The sequence below is a fragment of the Carcharodon carcharias genome, chromosome 5 (genome assembly GCF_017639515.1).
Source record: "Carcharodon carcharias isolate sCarCar2 chromosome 5, sCarCar2.pri, whole genome shotgun sequence".
Classification (NCBI taxonomy): Eukaryota; Metazoa; Chordata; class Chondrichthyes; order Lamniformes; family Lamnidae; genus Carcharodon; species Carcharodon carcharias.
In genome coordinates, this window is record NC_054471.1 from 186,350,787 (window position 1) to 186,356,786 (window position 6,000).

The following is a 6,000-nucleotide window of genomic DNA, read 5'->3' on the forward strand; positions in this document are numbered from 1 at the left end:
GGAACGGCGATATTGTTCCAAATCAGGATCGTGTGTGGTTTGGAGGGGGGTTTGAAGGTGGTGGTGTTCCCATGTATCTGCTGCCCTTGTCCTTCTGGGTGGTAGTGAGCGTGGTTTTGGAAGGTGTCCTCTACATCGATTCCGGACCCCATGAAGGCTCATGGCATCAGGTCAAAGACAGGCAAGGAAACCTCCTTCTGATTACCACAAACCGCCCTCCCTCAGCTGATGAACCAGTGGTCCTCCATGTTGAACATCATTTGGAGGGAGGACTGAGGGTTGCAAAGACTCAGAATGTACTTCGGCTGGGGACTTCAATGTCCACCACCAAAAGTGACTTAGTAGTGCAACTACTGACCGAGCTGGCTGAGTCCTAAAGGACATAGCTGCTAGACTGGGTCTTCTGCAGCAGATGGTTAGGGAACCGACAAGTGGGAAAAACATACTCATCCTCACCAACTTGCCTACTGTAGGTGCATCTGTCCATAACAGTATCGGTCGGAGTGACCACCACACAGTCCTTGTGGAGATGAAGTCCAGTCTTCACACAGAGGATCCCCTCCATCGTGTTGTGTGGCATAACCACCATGCTAAATGGGATAGATTTCAAACAGATCTAGGAACTGAAGAATGGGCATCCACGAAGTGCTGTGGGCCATCAGCAGTAGCAGATTTGCATTCAACCACAATTTGTAGCTTCATAGCGCAGCATATCTCCCATCTACAATTACCACCAAACAAAGGGATCAGCCATGGTCCAATGAAGAGTGCAGGAGGGCATGCTAGGAACAGCACCAGACCTACCTAAAAATGAGGTGTCAACCTGGTGAAGCTACAATACAGGACTACTTGCATTCAAACAGCATAAACAGCAAATGATAGACAGAGCTAAGCCATCCCACAACCAACAGATCAGATCCAAGTTCTGTGTTCCTGTCACATCCAGTCGTGAATGGTGAAGGACAATTAAACAACTCACTGGAGGAGGAAGTTCCACGAATATCCCCATCCTCAATGATAGGGGAGCCCATCACATCAGTGCAAAAGATAAGGCTGAAGCATTTGCTACAATCTTCAGCCAGAAGTGCCTATGGATGATCCATCTTGGCCTTCTCCGGAGGTTCCCAGCATCACAGAAACCTCTTCAGCCAATTTGATTCACTCCACATGATATCAAGAAATAGCTGAGGGCACTGGATACTGCAAAGGCTATTGGCCCTGACAATAGTCTGGCAATAGTATTGAAGACTTGTGCTCCACGACTTGCTGTGCCCCTAACCAAGCTGTTCTAGTACAGCTACAACACTGGCATCTACCCAGCAATGTGGAAAATTGCCCAGGTACGCCCTGTACACAAAAAACAGGACAAATCCAACCCAAACCAGCCAATTACTGTCCCATCAGGCTACTCTCTATCATCAGTAAAGTGATGAAAGGGGTCATCAACAAGGCTATCAAGCACCATTTGCTTAGCAATAGCCTGCTCACTGATGCCCATTTTGGGTTCCGCCAGGGCCACTCAGCTCCTGACCTCTTTACAGTCTTGGTTCAAATGTGGACAAAAGAGCTGAACTGCTGAGGTGAGGTGAGAGTGACTGCCTTTAACATCAAGGCAGCATTTGACTGAGTGTGGCAGCAAGGAGTCCTAGCAAAACTGGGGTCAATGGGAATCATGGGAAAACGCTCTGCTATTTGGAGTCATCCTTAGCAGAAAGGAAGATGGTTGTGATTGTTGGAAGTCAATCATCTCAGCTCCAGGACATCACTGCAAGAGTTCCTCAGGGTCGTGTTCTAGGCCCAACTATCCTCAGCTGCGTCATCAATGACCTTCCTTCCATCATAAGGTCAAAAGTGGGGATGTTCGCTGATGATTGCACAATGTTCAGCACCATTTGCGATTCATCAGATACTGAAGCGGTCCATGTCCAAATGCAACAAGACCTGGACAATACACAGGCTTGGGCTGCCAAGTAGCAAGTAACATTCATGCCACACAAGTGCCAGGCAATGACCATCTCTAACAAAAGAAAATCCAAACATCTTCCCTTCACATTCAATGGCATTACCACCGCTGAATCCCCACTATCAACATCCTGGGAATTACCATTGACCAGAAACTTAACTGGATTAGCCAGACAACTACTGTGGCTACAGGAGCAGGTCAGAGGCTAAAAATCCCGTGGTGAGTAACTCACCTCCTGACTCCCCAAAGCCTGTCCACCATCTACAAGGCACAAGTCAGGAGCGTTATGGTATACTCTCCACTTCCCTGGTTAAGTGCAGCTCCAACAACACTTAAGAAGCTTGATACCATCCAGGACAAAGCAGCCCGCTGTAATTGGCACCACATCCACAGACATTCACTCCCTCCGCCATCGATGCAGTGGTAGCAGTGTGTACCATCTACAAGATGCACTGCAGGGTTTCATCAAGGCTCCTTAGATATCACCTTCTAAACACACGACCACGAACATCTAGAAGGACAAGGGCTGCAGTCAGATGGAAACACCCACCTGGAAGTTCCCCTCCAAGCTTCTCATCATCCTAACTTGGAAATATTCCATCGTTCCTCCACTGTCACTGGGTTAAAATCCTGGAACTCCCTCCCTAACCGCACCAGGGGTGTACCTATGGCACATGGACTGCAGTGGTTCAAGAAGGCAGCTCACAACCATCTACTCAAGGGCATTTAGGGATGGGCAATAAATGCTGGCCTAGCCAGCGATGCTACATCCCATAAACAAATAAAAAAATTGTCGAAGGGACCTTGTTGAGTTGCTGCAGTGCATCTTGTAGGCTATACACACTGCTGCCACTGTGCATTGGAGGTGGATGGAGTGCCAATCAAGTGGGCTGCTTTGTCCGTGATGGTGTCAAGCTTCTTGAGTATTGTTGCAACTGCACTTTTCAAAGCAAGAGGAGATTATTCCATTTCACGCCTGACTTATGCCTTGTAGAAGGTGGACAGGCTTTGTGATGTCAGGAGGTGAGCTACTCTCTGCAGAATTCCCATTGGATCTGCCACAGTATATATATGGCTGATTTGGTTCAATTTATTATCAATGGTAGTCACCAGGATGTTGACAAGTGGGGGTTTCAACAATGGTAATGCCATTGAGTGTCAAGGGGAGTTGGTTGGATTCTTTCTTGTTGCAGATGGTCATTGCCTGGCACTTATTTGGCACGTATGTAACTGCCCAGCTCTAATCCCAAGTGTGAGTATCAGGATTTTGGTCATCTAACCTAATATCTTCTTATGTGGTTCAGTGTCAAATTTTGTTCATTCACATTCCTGTGAACCACTTTGGGACATTTTATACATTGAGCCTTGGCTTTAATTTTTTACAGCACTCTAACCTCGACAAGCAAAATCGTAAATGTTAGGAAAATTCCCGCTTATTGCAATAAGATAGCATCAGATACCAAATCAGCATGCCGAAGGATGTGAAAATGAGCAGAGGGATGAAGGGTCGCAGAGTTGGGAGATGGGCAGCAGAGTTTAGGATGAGCTCAGCTTTACAGGGGTTGGAAGGTGGGAAGTTAGCTAGGAGGGCAAGGGAATACTCAAGTGAATACCAGGCTTGCTGCATACGGTCACGGACTGCTTCAGTATCTGAAGGATTACAAATGGTGTTTGCCATTGTGTAATCATCAGCAAACATCCATGTTTCTGACCTTTTGATGGAAGGAGGGTCATTGATGAAGCAGCTGAAGATGGTTGCACTGAGGACAGTACCCTGAGGAAAACCGGCAGTGATTGTCCTGCAATGGAGATGATTGACCTCCAACAACCACAGCCATCTTCCTTTCTGCTAGATATGACTCCAACTAATGGAGAGTTTTCCTCTGATTCCCATTGACTCCAGTTTTGCTGGGGCTCCCTGATGCCACACGTGGTCAAATGATGTCAAGGGCAGTCACTCTCACCTCACCGCTGGAATTTAGCTCTTTTGACCATGTTTGGACTAAGGCTGTAATGAGGTCAAGAACTGATTAGGGAAGCTTTGGAGATTAATTCAACCTTTCAGATGAACAGTCTACAGATCATGATATGGTTAAGAGTGCTGAGCTTAATGCCTATGAGCTAATCCCAGAGGTTTACAGGTAAAAGTTTAAAAAAATCTCAGGAAGAGACAGAATCAGACCCTTGTGGAATTTAGAGAAAAAGAAATGGTGTTTAATGATGGGAGCTATGAAGCTGGATAAAGTCTTTGAAAACCTTAGAGAGTTATAGTTAATGGAAGAGTTTAAAAACAGTATTCCGTTAGGAATCAGGTCCCACCTAGAAGACCATAAAGCTTCCAAAATAAGGGAGACGGTTGTTATAGTTACAAGCTTTAGAAACTGTCTCAGAAACACACAGAGGGCAGCAAACCTTTGTTTGTGAACCCACAGAGAAGCTGGAGGGATAAGAGTAGTGAACAAGGTAGTTAGGAAATCAGATCAGCCATGATACTAACAAATGAATGTGCGGGCTCAAGGGACGCAATGGCCTACTCCTGCTCCTGAATGGTATGTTTGTATGTAGAACATTAATTACATTGATGGCAGAACCAAAAAGACAGATGGTCTTCAGAGTAGTGAAAAAGGCAGTGTGGGTAAAGGTATAATTTGAGGAGGCCAATATGTTACTTTTTCCATAAGATAGGGAATGTAAAAGCAGACTGTTGGAAATTTAAGGTTAAGTCTATGGCTTTGGTAGGACTGTCTAATGTTTCTGCAGAAAATGCTGTGCCAGCAGGTGAAGCTTGTGACAAACCAATACCATCTAATGTATTTACAGTGGGTGTAAATCAGATCATAAAAGATTATGGACGTTTTCTATTTGAGGATGAAGTAACTCCATTTTTGTCTGATAAAGGGGCCAAAGAGATTGCTATTTTTAGAGATACAGAGTCAGCTCAAACCCTGATGTTAGCATAAGATGTGAAGTTCTCTCCGGGGAATTTGCTAAATAAATGTGTATTAATAAAGGGCTTTGATGGAAGTTATTTTCCTGTTCCATTGTGTATATGAATTTAAACTGTTATTTCATCAGTGGTTATGTTATTGTGATTGTAGCACAACAGATTGACCACACGAGGGGGTTTACATTTTTGAGTGTGGCTCGGTGTCATAGTTTGTTTTATAATGTCCCTATAGAATGCCTTCAGATGTTTTATTACATTAAAGGCTCGATACAAATATAACATATAGTTGTTGTTGTTGATGAACCTTTATAAAACAATGGTTTGTCTTCAGCTTGAGTACTGTTTCCAATTCTGGGCACTGTACTTTAGGAAGGATGTGAAGGTTTTAGAGAGGGTGCAGAAAAGATTTACAAAAATGGTTTCGGGGATGAGCAACTTCAGTTAAGTGGAAAACCTGGGGTCATCCTCCTTAGAGAATAAAAGGTTGAGAGGAGTTTTGATAGGGGTGATCAAAATCATGAGGGGTCTAAACAGAATAAATAGAGAGAAGCTTCGCATTGAGGAAAGGGTCATCAATTTAATGTGATTGCAAAAGAAGCAATGGTGACATGTGGAAGAACTTTTTTATACAAAAGTGGTGAGGTTCTAGAATGCACTGCCTTTGGAATGTGGTGGAGGCAGGTTCAATCATAACTTTCAAAAGTGGATTGCATAACCAACCGAAGAGGCAAAAATTAAAAGGCTATGTGAAAAGAATGGGAGAATGGGGTTAGCTGAGTTGCTCTTTCAGAGAGTCAGCAAAGATAAGATGGGCTGAATAGCCTCTTTCTATGTTATAACTACTTTGTGAATCTAGTTGGCAAGCCAAGTTAAGTTTTTGGTCAATGGTAGCCCTCAGGGTGTTGTTGATGGCGATTCAGTGATGCTAATGCTGCTGACCATCATGGGGGTATGATTAAATTCTCTCTTGTTGAAGATGGTCATTGCTTGGCACCTGTGTGGCATGAATGCAACTTGCCACTTATCAGCCCTAGCCTGAATTTTGTCCAGCTGTTGCTGCATGTGGGCACAGATTTAATCTTTTTCTAAG